At 47.0% G+C, this 17,802-nt stretch overlaps 1 protein-coding gene across 3 annotated transcripts in view; it reads left to right on the top strand.

Annotated features, from left to right (window-relative positions):
- Nucleotides 1-17,802, top strand: part of PNOC (prepronociceptin) — a 37,984-nt gene that overhangs the window by 8,900 nt on the left and 11,282 nt on the right. The window lies entirely within an intron of this gene.

Here is a 17,802-nt window from a genome sequence, read left to right on the forward strand (position 1 = left end):
AAGAGGTAGTCCCTCCACACAGTGGAGGAGAGCTTGATGCATCACTTCCTTATGCATCTCCTACCTGTCAAGAAGGCACCGTTTAGGGGAGAGTCACGTTTAAACAATCACACTGTGGGTTTCTAGCAACAAAGGTGTCCAAACACTTTAATGTTCTCAGAGCCAGCTTGATGTAGTGGTTAGGAGTGCGGACTTCTAATCTGGGGAGCAGGGTTTGATTCCCCACTCCTCCCCCACATGCAGCCAGCTGGGTGACCTTGGGCTCGCCACAGCTGTTCTGACCAAGCAGTAATATCAGGGCTCTCCCAGCCTCACCTGCCTCACAGGGTGTCTGTTGTGGGGAGAGGACAGGGAAGGCGAACATAAGCCTCTTTGAGACTCCTTTGGGTAGAGAAGAGTGGCAAATAAGAACCAATGCTGCTGCTTCTTAACTACATTGGCCAAGGAGGCAGCAATCTACAGATGGGGCATATTTCGCACCCAATGCTGACTTGAATTGGTTCTTCATTTACAGCTCTTCCCTTGAGTAAGTTTCTGACTTAAAATCGTGTACCTCATGACAGGAAGATGTCTCCCAGATGTGCAGATCGGTTAAGCGGTGATACACTGTGGAAACCACTGTGAGAGGAAGTCAGGAAGTAGACCGAGCAGGGGTTATTATGGTTTCAAACATACAGACGGCACAGCAACTGTATAACACAATCGCCATCAGAGAAGCTGAAGAATACAGTTAACACCACTACCGAAACTTATCATCTGGTTCATATTCTGCTCTGTACATGGCATTATCAGACCCCAAACAAGAATCACATTTTGTGACGGAAAATTCGTTCTCTCACAGGTTGTTAATTTGTTTCATTGTGCTGCCTGCTGAACCGTCAGTAACCGCAGTTTTTTAGAAAGTTCTGAGTGCCTTTTCCAGCACGTCTCAGAAGGAAGCTGTGCAGCTGTTATCCAGTGGAGCAGCCAATGTGTGGGATTCTGGGGAATATTTCACATTAATCGGAAGGAATGATTAATAGGTCTGTTGGTATGTGGCCATGTGGCGTTTCAGAGATTAGCCATGCAGTCCTGAGAACATTTTCCTGGGAGTAAGCCCTGCTAAGTAGGCCCAAGGACAATTCTGAGTAGACCTGTTTAGGATTGCTCTCTATATTTGCAACCAGATTCTGGAATCTTTCAATTCTTAAACAACGCTACTAAACATGAAGAAAATCATGATTTTTTTTAAAAAATGGGGGTTCAGTGTTAGGTAGAGCTGCCAGGTCCCCCGGGCCACCAACAGCATATGTGGGGTGGTGTTGTGAGTTCCATTTTCAGGAGCTCCTGGAGATTTGGGGATGGACCCTGGGGAGGGGGCTTCCAGGTGGGTCATGGCAGTCTCTCAGAATGGCAGCTGATCTCCATGTGACAGAGAGCATTTCCCTTGGGGCAAATTGCAGCTTCAGAGGGCAGACTCTATGGCAGGGGTGGCCAAACAGAGGCTCATGGAAATTGTAGTCTACGGACACCTGGAGAGTCATGGTTTGGCCACCCCTGCTCTCTGGCATCACTTCACTGCTGAGCTTCCTCTCTTCCCCAGATTCCATTCCCGAATCTCCAGGAACTGTTCAACCTACAGTTGGCAATGCTCCTCTTCCTGCAATTTCACCAATGCTCCCCTTCCCCCCCCCCCCATTCCTGCCCAGAGCTTTTACGGGTCCAGGTGCATGCACACACCATGTGAAGAAAGAGCTTAGAGGCCATGGGTCCCGCTGGAGCTAATTCACTCCTTTCAGTTTGGATCTGCAGCTGAAGGGATTTACTTTTCATATGGTGTGTATAGTGTAGCCAGGAAATCCGAGGGTTGGCTGGCAGCCAGGCAAGGGACATTCAGAGACGGGTTGCCATTGCCTGCCTGTACATCATGACTCTACTGTTCCTTGGAGGAACTACCACCCAAATCCTTGGAGATCTCCCATCCAAATATTCTCCAGAGTTGGCCCTGCTTAGCTTCCAAGATCTGATGGGCTAGCTGAAGGGACATGCATGAACTTGAGTCCTTTCCCTTCATCCTCACGTCAAACACTTATACCCTGCTCTCTACTCACCTCTTTTGCTTACAGCACATAAACAATGCAACCATTGTTTAATTCTGGGTATAAGCACTCATGTGCGTGCACAGTTCTTCAGATACATCAAAACAGACTTTGCCAACCATTACGTATTAGTAGAGAGAGGGGGTGGAGATCAGGTCTGATCTCTAACTGTTATTAACTTAAAACACATACCCTCGCAATTTCCCCACATACTTTGTAGTCATTCCATACCACCACTATGACCACTATGTAAAATATTGTTCTGCCCTTTCCCTCTCTCAGTTCCCTGTAATCAGAATACCATGTTTGACTATAAACTGATGATGGCTCTTATTTATATGAAGAAACAAGATACTGCCTGTTGTGAACTTAGAAGAAGAAGAATTCGTTTTTATACCTTGTTTTTCATTGCCCAAAAGGAGTCTCAAAACAGCTTACAACCACCTACCCTGCTTCCGCCCCCAACAGATACCCTGAGAGGTAAAATAAGAAGAGTTGGTTCTTATATGCCACTCTTCTCTACCTGGAGGCGTCTCAAAGTGGCTTACAATCGCCTTCCCTTTCCTCTCCCCACAACAGACACCCTGTGAGGTAGGTGGGGCTGAGAGAGCCCGGATATCACTGAAGAACAGCTCTATCAGGGCTTCAGGTGGGAACCAAACCCACCTTGCTAGATTAGAAGTTGCCGCTGTTAACAACTACACCATGCTGGATCCCTCTACACCAGGGGTAGTCAACCTGTGGTCCTCCAGATGTCCATGAACTACAATTCCCATGAGCCCCTGCCAGCATTTTCTGGCAGGGGCTCATGGGAATTGTAGTCCATGGACATCTGGAGGACCACAGGTTGACTACCCCTGCTCTACACCAAGCTGGGAAACATCAGGGGAGGGACAGAGAACCTGGGAGGACAAGCGAAACCAGCAGGCTCCAGCCTATCATAAGTCACTGGAGGGAAAGAATTGTACTGGGCCAAATTGTTGGCTCTACTTGGTTGTGTCTTTTTCAGCAGAGATGTGCAAATATGGCCCTCCTTTCTTTTGTTTCTGTGAGTCACCCACGTGAGCCTTCCACCCAGTTATGTCACCAGTGTTAAAGGTAAAGGTAAAGGTATCCCCTGTGCAAGCACCGTCATGTCTGACCCTTGGGGTGACGCCCTCCAGCGTTTTCATGGCAGACTCAATACGGGGTGGTTTGCCAGTGCCTTCCCCAGTCATTACCGTTATGTCACCAGTGTTAGGAGTCATTTTATTATTTTGTACCCAGAATAATGCAGAGAAATTTATTCATTTTTACAGAACAATAAGCACACATAAATAGAAAATGACAGAAAAATAACAACTTGTGGATTCAATCTGAGTAAAAGTGACTCAGAATTGAAACAGGGGGCTTTTAAAGGAGGGGGGGTGCTGCAGAATCTGGCAGCAGGAACATCTAGAGCTATCTTATAGACCATGGGTTTTCTCTTTGAGGAGACTTACAAGTAGTGAAGCTAAACACAGGTTTCCCCAAGGAGGCAAATAGGAGTTCTCTGGGGGCATTTCAGATCACAAAACCAGCATGGAGGGGAGGGGAGGTATTGCCTAGTTGGGCCCTAAGGAAGCCATCCAAATCCTTCCCCCTTGGAAAGAGAAAGAGGACTACATTCATGGCCTGCAGCAAGATTTCCATCAGTAAAGATAAAATGCACAGAAGAAGGAAAGTTGGTTCTTATATGCCGCTTTTCTCTACCAGAAGGAGTCTCAAAGTAGCTTACAGCCACCTTCCCTTTCCTCTCCCCACAACAGACACCCTGTGAGGTAGGTGAGGCTGAGAGAGCCCTGATATCACTGTTCGGTCAGAACAGCTTTATCAGTGCTGTGCTGAGCCCAAGGTCACCCAGCCGGCTGCATGTGGGGGAGCGGGAAATCAAACCTGGGTCGCCAGATTAGAAGTCTGCACTCCTAACCAATACACCCTGCTGGCTGCACCAAGCTGTTGACTGGTACATTGGGACCAGACCATATTATCCATGCAGATTAATCTAAGCATTTCCAATAAAGACCTGTTGTGATGATACAGTTTTGGGGAGTGCTATGACAGGTAAATATCCGTCACTGGGGGACTGACTATTTTGTCCATTGGGATCCTTCTGTGAATCTGCAAGAAAACATGGTTTTATTTAATAATTTATCTGTAGTAATATTTCTCTTTTATTATTATCAACTTGTGGGGCGGTGCCATTAAAGGGAACTTGAGTATTTAATGGTTTTATTTTTTATTCTCCCCATTTTAAAATTACCATTTGATATTGCAGAGATTTAGGCAGGCTATCCATGGTTGCTATAATGCCTCTTGATCTAAGCGGATCGCAGTTTTACATTATGATGATTGCAAGCCGTTAAAATACAAATTGTCGGTATCCTCGTGTATAAACGTCCTCAATTTGATACATTCTTCCTGTTTTATTCGTCTTTATTGTTTTGCCTCTCTGTTCTTTTCCGATTGCTACCAATAAAATTAAATTTCTTAGCTTCTGAGGATGTGGGGCCACTTTGTTTGAAAATGGATGGAAGCGTTTTGTGAGACTGATGAAGAAAGATGACTGGGAAGAGGGTGGGGAAAGAACCCTCTCTCCACCCTCTTCCCAGTTTCACTAAAGTGCACAGGGACAGGAGGTTCTTCCAGCCCTCCCCACCCTCTTCCCAGTTTCACTAAAGTGCACAGGGACAGGATGTTCTTCCAGCCCTCCCCACCCTCTTCCCAGTTTCACTAAAGTGCACAGGGACAGGATGTTCTTCCAGCCCTCCCCACCCTCTTCCCAGTTTCACTAAAGTGCACAGGGACAGGAGGTTCTTCCAGCCCTCCCCACCCTCTTCCCAGTTTCACTAAAGTGCACAGGGACAGGATGTTCTTCCAACCCTCCACACCCTCTTCCCAGTTTCACTAAAGTGCACAGGGACAGGATGTTCTTCCAGCCCTCCCCACCCTCTTCCCAGTTTCACTAAAGTGCACAGGGACAGGAGGTTCTTCCAGCCCTCCCCACCCTCTTCCCAGTTTCACTAAAGTGCACAGGGACAGGAGGTTCTTCCAGCCCTCCCCACCCTCTTCCCAGTTTCACTAAAGTGCACAGGGACAGGATGTTCTTCCAGCCCTCCCCACCCTCTTCCCAGTTTCACTAAAGTGCACAGGGACAGGAGGTTCTTCCAGCCCTCCCCACCCTCTTCCCAGTTTCACTAAAGTGCACAGGGACAGGAGGTTCTTCCAGCCCTCCCCACCCTCTTCCCAGTTTCACTAAAGTGCACAGGGACAGGATGTTCTTCCAGCCCTCCACACCCTCTTCCCAGTTTCACTAAAGTGCACAGGGACAGGATGTTCTTCCAGCCCTCCCCACCCTCTTCCCAGTTTCACTAAAGTGCACAGGGACAGGATGTTCTTCCAACCCTCCACACCCTCTTCCCAGTTTCACTAAAGTGCACAAGGACAGAATGTTCTTCCAGCCCTCCCCACCTTCTTTCCAGTTTCACTACACAGGGACAAAATGTTCTTCCAGCCCTCCCCACCCTCTTCCCAGTTTCACTAAAGTGCACAGGGACAGGATGTTCTTCCAGCCCTCCACACCCTCTTCCCAGTTTCACTAAAGTGCACAAGGACAGAATGTTCTTCCAGCCCTCCCCACCTTCTTTCCAGTTTTAGTAAAGTGCACAGAGACAGTATGTTCTTCCAGCCCTCCCCACCCTCTTCCCAGTTTCACTACACAGGGACAAAATGTTCGTCCAGCCCTCCCCACCCTCTTCCCAGTTTTAGTAAAGTACACAGGGACAAAATGTTCGTCCAGCCGTCCCCACCCTCTTCCCAGTTTCACTAAAGTGTACAGGGACAGAATGTTCTTCCAGCCCCACCTCTCTACAAATTAAGTTTGTCACCCAGTTGAAACTGATCTGTAGTAAATACAGGACAGGAAGAAACAAAATGACGTCTTCACAATGCATAATTAATTTATCACCCTGAGAGGCAGCATGGTGGACCGGGCAGACTTTCTCAACTTTTTACCACTGAGAAACCCCTGAAACATTCTTCAGTCTTCAGGAAACCCCAGAAGTGCTGCAATTGGGCAGAATATGATTGGGAAGCAGAGCTGTTTACATGCTCAACTAGAGCCCCTCCCCTTCCTATCCCTTCCAGGCCCATCATTGGCCATTTGTGGAGGGAGGGTCAGGTCAACACATATGGTCATGTAATCCAATAAATGCTTAACCAATTAAAATATTTTTAAAAAATTAATTGACTCCCACCCATTCGGGAAACCCTTCCAGGGCTATCAAGAAACCCCAGGGTTTCATGAAACCCTCCTTGAGAAAGCCTGGCTTAGAGGGTCAGATGAAGTGTCAGACCATTTTAAAAAATCAAGCATTGGCAACTTATAAAACTACCAACTAGACAAATAAAAGTCTGCGGGTGGAGGGGAAGGAGCAATAGTTCTCCTCAAAGGCTTACTGGAATAAGTGGATCTTCTTGACATCAGAAGGCCTTTAGAGAAGTGGCCAAGGAAAGCTGCTAGGAAAGAGGTTCCACAGTGTTGGATCACCTGCCCTTGCAGGATCCCCTGTAAAGAAATCTGTGATAAAGTGGATTCCTTGGCTGATAACCAAGCATAGGTGAATGCAGTCCTTCAGATTCTGGAAGCATGGATGGACCTTTGCCTTGATCTTCTGAAACCCAAGCTTTGGGGTTTAGTGTTGTTCCACTGGGAGTTCACTGTGACAGAGCCATGATGGATCAGTCCAAGGGCCCATCTAGTCCAGCATCCTGACTCAGACAGTGGTTGTCCGGTTTTAATGGAGGGCCAACTACAAGGAATCAAGAGAAGGACGAGGAACCAAGGGGTGGGGAGAGTCTCTTCCTCCACAGTAGGTAAGCTCAGTATGTTATTCCTCAGGCTACAGATTATAGTCATGACCTGGAGTTCTCACCATGTCATCATCCACTTCCCCAAGATTTCCCCCTTTCTGATAATAAGATGAAATTTGGTTAGATGAATGCCAAGTGATTTTTTCAAAGAAGGAGAGGCAGACAACCCTGGGCAAGTAACTCAGTCCTCTTATATCAGGCACGGGATCAATGTAGAGTCCTGTGAAAGGGACTACCAGAGCAGGCTTAAGGGGGCATCTCCACTCATTCTATTCAGGAAAACATGTCAGAAAGTTCATTTCAAAGGACATTCAATGGAAGGTAAGCTGCCTTTGGCAAATCTGGCTGCATTTCTAACTTGTATGCTGTTTTTTTATATTGTTAATAGACTTTGTTGCAGCTTTGTTTGCTGCCTTGAGTCAAAGATGCTATGGCAAGATATAAATATGATAAACAAAGGAGACCAATGGAATTCAAGAGTGATTACAATAGATGGGAAAGCAGAAGCATAGAGTTTGAGCTTAACTGACCAGGCAGCAGCACTGCAGAGAAGTGGTTTGGAGATTAGAGCAGGTCACAAATAGAACCTGTGATCTGGCCATTATGTAGCCTGTGAGTTGTACTAGGAGATGTCCCTTATCCATAGAAAACACGGCAGGGCGTCCCTGCAGAAGGACCAGGAGGATCAGCTGTCAGTAGTGGCTTTCATTTTGAAAAGCTACAGGGGCTTGAATGATGCAAGAAGGGCAGATTCCTTCTTTAGCTCCATAGAAAATGTGGACAAATTGATACGGATTCTTGAATCTCTCCTGTTGAGGTTGCTGGGGCTTCAATGTGCTTAACGTGGACGGGAAGAGGCTGCACATTTGAAGGTGGGGAGTCGTTGCCTGATGCCGATGACAATCGTGTTGATTGCTCATTGCACTCAGGAAGCCACAATCCACACAGCATTCAGAAGGACAATGGGCTCTGCTGCTTAAGTTCCTAGCCATAAAATATGCTCTGTAGCAGAAGCCAAGGGGCCGGGGAAAAGTCATCTAGATCCTTTCCAACAAAGGAATAGTTAGTGAGATGAAGCATTACAGAGCAAATGCCAAATTTCATATTAATTTCAGCTCTCCCCCACCAAAAAAATGGGCACAAATTCCACAGGACATCAAAGCTGAAATGTCATTTGGACCTACGCAGCACACCCAAGGGGGCGTTGATTGATTCCCACCATGCTGATGGCATTATTTTGGTGGTCATGCATGTCACCGCTGGGCGGCCTCAACCCAAAAGAGAGGTCTCTTGATTGTCTTTTCCTAACTACAGCCAAAATCAGACAGGGGGAGGATCATTTATTATCAGGAAAACAGTGAGTATTGGGGAGGGAGGGTTATCTCTCCCCGAGCACCAGGGCCCTGATTCCAATCCATCCCCACAACGGTTTCTTATGTCTCTGGAGTTCCAGTCTAGTGTCACAAGGAGTGGAGCTGACAATCAGCCAAAGAGACATAGATATGGAGCTTCAGAGGCTATCTTTTGTGGGGCTTTTTTAAACCCAGCTTTCTAAAATGGCAATCAGATAAGAAGAGATCAGCTGGAGCAGCCTCCAGAGAAGTTATGGGGAAGCAATTACCTTTTGCGGCTTTTCTATGATAAGAGCAACAAAAGTTTCTTCCTCACAGGGGTGGTTCTCCAGTCTGCCCTCTGAGAAGGCAAGCCATACGCAGCCACCATGATGCTTCTGCGTGGAGATTTCCTCTGTACACTCTTTCTACAGCTGCCGGCAGGCATTTTGACATTATAAAATGATGATGATGATGATTTTCAGTGGCTGAGATACCACAGTAGTGTTTGAACACTATAGTGATATCCCAACTATTGAGCATTTCAAGAAATGGCAAAGGAAGGCGGTGGCCCCAAATAATGCACAGGATGCAGGAGGGAAAAACACAGGAATTCAGACTAACATTTCCGTACTTTCTAAATCCACTTTGAGTAAGGTCTTTCAGAAAAGCTAACCAGTTTGAGAGCAATCCCAGAGAATACTGGGGAAACATAGGTGGCTAGAACCAAAGTGAAACCCGCTGGGATGGGAGTACCCAGATGAGAGCCAGCTTGGTGTGAGAGCCAGCTTGGTGCAGTGATTAGGAGCATGGACTTCTAATCTGGTGAGCCAAGTTTGATTCCCTGCTCCTACCCCACATGCAGCCAACTGGGTGACCTTGGGCTCACCACAGCACTGATAAAGCTGTTCTGACCGAGCAGTGATATCAGGGCTCCCTCAGCCTCACCCACCTCACAGGGTGTCTGTTGTGGGGAAGGTGATTGCAAGCCGTTTTGAGACTCCTTCTGGCAGAGAAAAGTGGCATATAAGAACCAACTCTTCTTCTTCCCACAGCAGCAACCAACATGTGTTACCAATTCAACATTCTAGTCCATGAACCATTCTTAAGGTGTTAAAAACAGGAAATTGCTGTGGTCCATTTGTGAACTGACCCTGCTTCAGAAGCAAATCCGAGACAGACTGATGAAGAGCAAATGAAAACGGTGTCCACAAGGCCAAGATTTCCGTGATGTTTTCTAGTGGGAGGGATAAGTACGTTCAGGAAGTGGTTGGTGCTCGGGAACAGAGCATTCAGAACAGTGACCCTAGGACACATGGGGGGCTGTCAAGTCTGTTGAACACCAGTGGCAGGCCCCTGGCGGCCTGCACTGACACCCCTGAAGCCACCACATCAGATATGCGCTGATGTGCTCAGCCTCACAAAAGGGTGCAATCACCAAAGAGGTTTCTGCCGAGCAACATCTGTTTGCCCCACGCTGGGCTGCCTCCAATGCAAAAGCTGCGGTGCGCTTTAGCTCTGATTGCACACTACCCAATAAGAGACACGGAGTCTCGTGGGCCCCTTAATGCGATCCTGCATTGTGCTCATTGTGGGGGTGGCGGTGCTCCCAAGGTGCCTCACTAAATTACCAGCGCTGTGATTGAAAGAACGATAAGTACTCCAATCACGCACTCGCTCCCTTGATTGCGCATCTCGACTGGGGGCCATATGCCCTTTGGGAAGACATGAGTCCATCTCCCAGATGACAGGCACACTCCCTCACTCACAGGCGCACGCATGAACACCTTTATTATATCTGTCAGTCACCTGCCATTGTCACCCTAATCGAGCTATTAATTAACCCCCAAAGAAAACACTTTCCTTCTAAAATGATGACCTAAGAGGCTTTGGCCCGATACGATTACTACGTGTCTCGTTTTGTGTCTTTGGAATAGGGGGTGGGCAGGAGGGAGTTTAAAGGAGTGGAGAAACTTTGCTCCTCATCAGAAATGTGCAGTTTTAAATCCTATTCTGTATCTTTCCGAGGACATCTGCAAAGAACCAGTATAGCGTTGTGGTTGTTTGTTTGTTAGTTTACTTATTTATTTATTTGGGATTTATATTCCACCCTATCTTCAGAAACTCATATCTGGAAGATCAGGTTCAATTCCCCATTTATGCCGCGGGAGTTGCTGGGTGTCCCTGAGCCATTCATGCTCTCTCGGCCTGACCTACCTCACAGGGTTGTAGTGAGGATAAAACAGGGAGAAAGTCAGGGTGAACATGATTCAAATAACTAACTAACTGAGCATCAGAGAAGACAATTGAGAAGAGGCTCCTGGAGGAAATAGAGCAACAGCCAGGCAACACTACTTGACTTAAATCCTAAAGATCCCACTTCCCTCACTAACCCAGTGTGAACCCTGCTAGGATTGGGTGGTTTTCCCCATCTCCCTCTGGAGAAAGCGGCTGGGAAGAAGAGAGCTCAAAATACTGAGGACATTTATTCTGCATAAACTTTTGTGAGTCAGAGCTCATTTCCTCTAATGCACAGAGTTGTTGGCAGTTCTGACTGTAAAAGCCTCTCTCTCTCTTTCTCTCTCTTTCGCTTTGTCTCTCTCTCTCTCTCTCTCTCTCTCTCTTTCTGTCTCCCCCGTCACCCATCTGAGGGAGCTCTGACTCACTAAAGCTGATGTTGGAATAAATGTCATTAGTCCTCCAAGAACCACTGGACTCCTGTCTGTTTTAGTCCTCCAGACTAACGTGGCTACCTGCCTGGAAGGATCGTCCTGGAAGGAGGGAGTGATTGTTACCACACAGTGCCAGTGGAGAGCTTCACCCTCACACTGTGGCCCAGAGGCACATGGCTGCCACCCTCAAGTGAACAATAATGGGATGCACCAAGGAGATCTGATCACAGGTCTCCTACATTGTGTATATTTTAGTTTTCAAATAAGTCACTGTCTACCGCCAAGCTGATGCTTTCCTTGCCCCTGTCATTGGGCCCTGATCCTGTCAGCAGGTGGGTGGGGCGAGGACCTGGAATGAGGGCTATTGTGTTTATTGAGAGCCAGTTTGGTGTAGTGCTTAGGAGTACGGACTTCTAATCTGGCAGCTGGGTGGCCTTGGGCTCGCCACGGCACTGATAAAACTGTTCTGACCGAGCAGTGATATCAGGGCTCTCTCAGCCTCACCCACCCCACAGGGTGTCTGTTGTTGGGAGAGGAATGGGAAGGCGACTGTAAGCCGCTTTGAGCCTCCTTCGGGTAGGGAAAAGCGGCATATAAGAACCAACTCTTCTTCTTCTTCATTATTTATTTATTCATCCTACAGAATGTCAGTTATGCCGCCAGGAGATTGACCAGCTGTCAGGCTAGAGACCTCAGGAAGTGGTTTGCCATTGCCTGCCTCTGGGTCATGGCCCTTTTATTCCTTGGAGGTTGCCCTTCCACATACTATCCAGGGCTGACCCTGCTTAGCTTCCAAGATTTGATGGGATTGTGCTTGTCTGAACTATCCAGGTTGGGGGACTGATGGTGACTGCTCTCTTCTGCCTAACTACCAAGTTTATATCTGTAGACATCTGGACAGAAATGATGGAGGGGTCCCCTGGGCTCCAAGGTGCCTGGTTATTTATTTATTTGTCTATTTATTAAGGTATTAATTTGATTATTTATTTATTTATTTATTTATTGAATTTCTATACCGCCCTCCCATAAGGCTCAGGGTGGTTGACATGAAACGTCATGGGTATACACTGAAATATAGTGATAGTAACATAACAGTGGTCCCAAAATTAAATTTAACAGATTATAACAAAACACTATAACGGATTCACAATTCTTTTAACATGAACCTGCAGGTGGTCAGCATGGCTCAGATCATGGAGGGGGTTTGGGGAGGACCAACAGATGTTGCTGAGTCAGCTGGCCTCAACCAAATGCCTGGTGGAGGAGCTCCCTTTTACAGGCCCTTCGGAATTGTGGTAGTTCAAGATAGGCCCTGATCTCTTTGGGGAGCTCATTCCACCAGGTGGGGGCCAGGACTGAGAAGGCTTTGGCCCTGGTTGAAGTCCAGCGTGCTTCTTTGGGTCCAGGGATCACCAGCCAGTTGGAGATGGTGGAGAGTAGGGCTCTTTGGGGAGTATAGGCAGAGAGACGGTCTCTCAGATACACTGAGCCCAGACCGCATATAGCCTTGAAGGTGACTACCGAAATCTGTAGCCTGATCTGGAATTCAACTGGGAGCCAGCAGTGTTATTGAAGTGCAGGCCAGATGTGGGATCTCCATCGTGTGTTTGTGAAGATCCTGGCAGCAGCATTTTGGACAATGCTGTTTCCGGATCTGTTTGCAGTTTCCGGATCAAGGTTAAGGGCAGGCCTGCATAGAGGGAGTTGCAGAAGTCTAGTCTAGAGGTGACAGTTGCATGGATCACTGTGGCTGGGTGCTCTAGGTCCAGGTAAGGCACTAGTAGTTTGGCTTTGCGTAGGTGGTAAAAAGCCTGCCACACTACTCTCATGACCTGTGCCTCCATGGAGAGGGAGGCATTGAGAATCGTTGCCCAGCATCAATGTTGGAGTCCGGTTCTTCACCTTTGCCTCCACCCTAGTGGCCTGAGAGATGGGCAGAGGTTAGAAGGGTCTCGAGCATAACCATACCTCAGATCTTCTCCTGGGAAGTCCTGGAGATCTTCTGCTGATACAATTGCTCTCCAGATGAAAGAGGCCAGTTCCCCTGGAGAAAACAGCTGTGCTGGAGAGTAGACTCTACTGCATTGCAACCTGCTGAGGTCCTTCCCCACCCCAGTTCCCTCCACCCCCCAAATCTCCAGGTATTTCCCTTCCCATAGCTGGCAACCCTGTACATCTCTACCCCCAGCAAATCTGAGACTATCCCCTGTTATATGGAATTTGTACATAAGAACATAAGGAGTGCTCACTGCATCAATCAAGTGGTCCATTTCAACCAGCATGCTGTTTTGTACAGTGACCAAGCAGTTGTCCTGGTGGGCCAAACAAACAGAATGCAGAGGCTAAAGCCCTCCCTAGCTGCTGGTCTTCAGAGATTCTCTGCCTCTGTCAAGGGAGGCTCTGATCAGTCACCATGACTAGTAGTCTTAGATAGGCCTCTCCACCATGACTCAAACCCCTTTGTGCTCATGACCTTCACTCCATCAGCTACTAGTGAATCCACGGCTTAATTATGCATTGAGTTAAAGGAGTATTACGATTTGTCAACGGAATTAATTCTCCAACACTTTCATTGCATGCTCCCAAGTTCTAATGTTATAGGAGAGGGAGGAAAGGTTTCCTCTATCCATGTTCTCCACTCCATGCCCAAACCCTGTCATGTCTCCCTTTAGCCATCTGTTTTATAGACTGAAAAGTCCCACCTTGTCCAGGCTTTCCTCATAGGAGAGGTGCTCCACCCTTCTTTATGCCTTTTCTCCAATTCTGCAATATCCTTTCTCAAATATGGCAACCAGAACTTCACAATGGATTCCAAACAAGGCCACATCATAGATTTACACATGGACTTTATAACAGCAAGCACTCTGCGTCTGCACTGCCATTTGGGGGCTTTGATCAGGGGCAGTCTTAGCCATAGGGCATTAAGGGCAGCAGCCCTGGGCCCCACTGCCCTGAAGCCAACTATCTCAGCTCTTGCCCTTACCACTGATTCCCGCCACCTGAGACCCTCTCAGGGGAAAGACAATCAACTGTAGGGCAGAGTCAGGCAACCCAGGAGAAGGCACTTTGGGGATGGACCTCCCTACAACTTATTGCCTCCGTGAGTTTTGCCTAGGGCCCAGTAATCACTAAGACCACCCATGGCTCTACCTAATTCCTGCACCTCCCACTGTACTCTCACAAGCTAGCACAGGGACAATCTGTCACATTGTTGAGGTTAACCTGGACAAGGGGTGGCAAGCTTACCCATAGACTCCCTGATTTACTCCTCTTTGGATGGCAATACAGAATAGACATGGTACATTTTCAGAGGCCAAGCTTCTATTGTTCAAAATCTCTATTGTTCAAAAAAGATCCAGTTAGGTGTAGTGGTTAGGAGTGTGGACTTCTAATCTGGCATGCTGGGTTTGACGGGCTTGCCACAGCAGTGATAAAACTGTTCCGTCCAAGCAGTGATATCAGAGCTCTCTCAGCCTCACCCACCTCACAGGGTGTCTATTGTGGGGAGAGGAAAGGGAAGGCAACTGTAAGCCCCTTTGAGCCTCCTTCGGGTAGAGAAAAGAGGCATATAAGAACCAACTCCTCCTCCTCTTCTTCTTCTTCTTCTTCTTCTTCTTCTTCTTCTTCTTCGAAGTTTAAAGAACGAAAATAGAAAAGCATACAAATAGTTTGTTCAAGCATCAGGCTAAACAAGGTTATAAAGAAGAGGTGAAAACATTCAGTCCTTCCATCCTTTGCTCAATACTTATCTGAAGCAATATTTAGCTACGACAGGGTGGCAATTGTTGATGTCACAGCATCTTTACATTAGTTCTCTGCATTGGGACACCCCACCATGGATACATGGTCACAGTGGAGGGTAAAGAAACAATCCCTTGTGGCTTGTGACCATCCAACGAGAAGATTAGATTTTAGATGTTTTATTAATTTTAGCTATTGCTAAAATAGCCATAGCCGTGGATGTTTAAAATGGTAAAGAGTATTGTGTATGTTTTAATTGATGATCTTGTGAACTGCCCTGACCCCATTGTTGGGAAGGGCAGTATAGAAGCCTGTAGTAAGAGTAGGTGTAGGAGTGGTGGTAGTAGTGGTAGTAGTGGTAGTAGTGGTAGTAAAATGGAAGAGAACTTCTTCCCCTTGTCCTGAGAATTTATAAGCTCTGCTTAGAGTCAATTCCCTTCTGGGTTGTTTGGATCTTCCTGCCTGAAATGGAAGAAGTTATCTAGCCATTTGGTTTTCCAAATCCCTGTCTCCTTAGATGTGACGTTCTAGGCGGGTTTAAGTTTTGGGGATATTTGGTTAATATTGCAGAGTTTGCTCAATCACAGAAACATGATGTTGAGTGCACTAAATAAATCTCCCAGGAAGTATATTGCAAAAAGTGAAACGTATGTTTGATTCAAGTTGATTCAGTTCCCGTTCAGGTTATGATACAAGAGTATAAGAAGGACGGTCTAATAATTAAACCAAATCGAGAGAAACAGACCTATCCACTGGCAATATGATAAATGAATATGGCCAAAAGGAGAGGGGGAGCCTAATATAAAGAGTACTTTCCCTATCACAAGTCACCGGCTTGTCTGGCATCACGGGTATAGAAATATGAGAGCCTTGTTTCAGCAGGACAGACCCACAGAGATGTGTGACTCCACAAAAAGCCATATGGAGAAATGGGAAGAACAACAAAAGGGAAGCAAGAGAAGGGCATCTCCCAGATGCCTCCCTGAACGTCATCCCACACGAGGAGAGAACATTTACACACTGTTACTGTAATGTGGCCCCCCACGACATGTTGAGTTGCTCATTCCAACATTAAGTTGTTAAATTTTTTTCTTCCTCCTTCAGCGTTTGCAACTGTTGAGGTACTGCTGCACTTTGGGGGGGGAGGGGGGGATGAATAATTCCTAGTATTTTTCCTCTCTGCCAGCTTCAGATTTGCAGAGGGGCTCCTGAAACATGGAAACAGTGTAAACTCAATTATTGAATTAATGGAGTGGATTCGGGGGGGGGGGGGAGCATTTGTCCACAGTCTATGCTATTGTACCTGAATGCACCATCTCAAGGGAAGCTGCTTTAATGCAGCATCGCATGGCCCAGTGTTCCACGTTTATTGAATCAAATCACATTTATTCAGAAAGCACCACGAGACAGAAATGTTGCCTTGTTATTTTAAGTTAAAGGAAGCATTTGAGAGTAAAAACAAAAAGAATTTGTAAGACATTTTGGCCCCCTCGTGGGGCCAGCCTTGCCAAGATTTTGTCAGGAAATTCTCTCTATAGTGCCATGTGCAAGATTGCCTCTGAGCATGGACCAAGTGCTCTCCCCTGATAATGGAGTAACCACCACTGTCAACATTCACTTTGGTTGTTGAGAAGTATGTTAAGGATATCATGCTCATGGCACATTGGGATCAAGGAAGGGCTCCTAAAATCCTACGAATGATCTGAAAGGATATTCCTTTCAGGATGTCATCACCTGCCAAAGTCAAGAATTGGATACTTCAAGGCTGGAAAACGGCAATTAACCACAATAACATAATGGAACTGTCACGTTCTGAGATCTCGTTCCTCTGGATGGACCTGAACTGGATAGCCCAGTCAATCCCAGTCCCATCAGTTCTCAGATGTTGGGCAGGGTCAGCCCTGGCTAGCCCTCGGAAGAGCGACCTCCAAGGAATATCAAGGTCATGACACAGGGGCAGGCAATGGCAAAACCCCTCCAAACATGTCTTGCCTGGCAGCCAGACAATCTTAGGACCTCCTGGCTATATTACACACATCCCATATGGTAATTAATCATACCTGGGGATACCTGATGCTGGAGTCTGACTACTGTGTCCCTCCTGCCTGTCGGCAAGCGACCCTTGGACATCTTGGGTGGTCACTGCTGGAAATAGACCCAGCTTGGTCTGAGCTAGGGCTGTGTGTGCAGAGAATCAAAGGGTGATACAGTCTGCCAGCAGAGCCCCTATGTTCCAAAGCAATACAAGCCACTGAGCTGCAAGCAGCAGAGAGGACTGTTCCCCACAGGCATCTGTCTGACCAGAGGATACAGAAGGAGATGGACCCACCTTCCTCTGATCCTGTGGCCTAGCCTTGTGCTTTCACAAAATGCAGGGCATAGCATGGCCTTTTAAGACTGTTTGATCTCTAAATCAATTCCCTGCAGTGTGGACTTGCCCTCTTCTAGCAGTGCACTATGTAAACTAATACGTTGAGGACAAAAGGTAGCACAACTACACTACAATCATCTCGGGGCAGCCTTTGAAGACTATCTTCATGATAGTCTAGTTTTGTGTTCCCCGGGAATTGTTACATAGTGGAGACATTTGAAAACTATGGTTTGAAATAGTACGGGCTCCTCTACTGCCCTGTTCCACTACATGTGTCGAGTCAAGCTATTTTTCCATATGTCAGAGTAGCATTCAGACATGCCACCACTGTCCAATACATCGCCTGACTAGCAAAAACCTTCTCTGTTTGGCTCTGCTGACCATATCAACAGGCCTTTAGAGGAAAGGCATTCGAATGCTTAATAAACAGGAGTCCAATGGCCACTGCTAGAATTAAAGGCGGTTAGGCTTTTTAAAGTGACCCTGGGCCACTGTTGAATTGTGCAGGAACAGGCAAGCACACAGCTGCCCAGCTGGAATTACTGGGGCAGACTCAAGACCTAGAGCTCCTCTCAGTTTAGAGATTTAAGCTTTCAGTGCCATTGAAACCACAAGCCAGCCATTTTTATTACCACAGAGAAATCTATGGTACCAAGGGAGAATCAGGCCCTCTTCCCCTCCGCCCACCCTCGGGAGGAGCAAACTGAGTTACTTCCTGA

Source organism: Paroedura picta, chromosome 1, assembly GCF_049243985.1.
Source record: "Paroedura picta isolate Pp20150507F chromosome 1, Ppicta_v3.0, whole genome shotgun sequence".
Classification (NCBI taxonomy): domain Eukaryota; kingdom Metazoa; phylum Chordata; class Lepidosauria; order Squamata; family Gekkonidae; genus Paroedura; species Paroedura picta.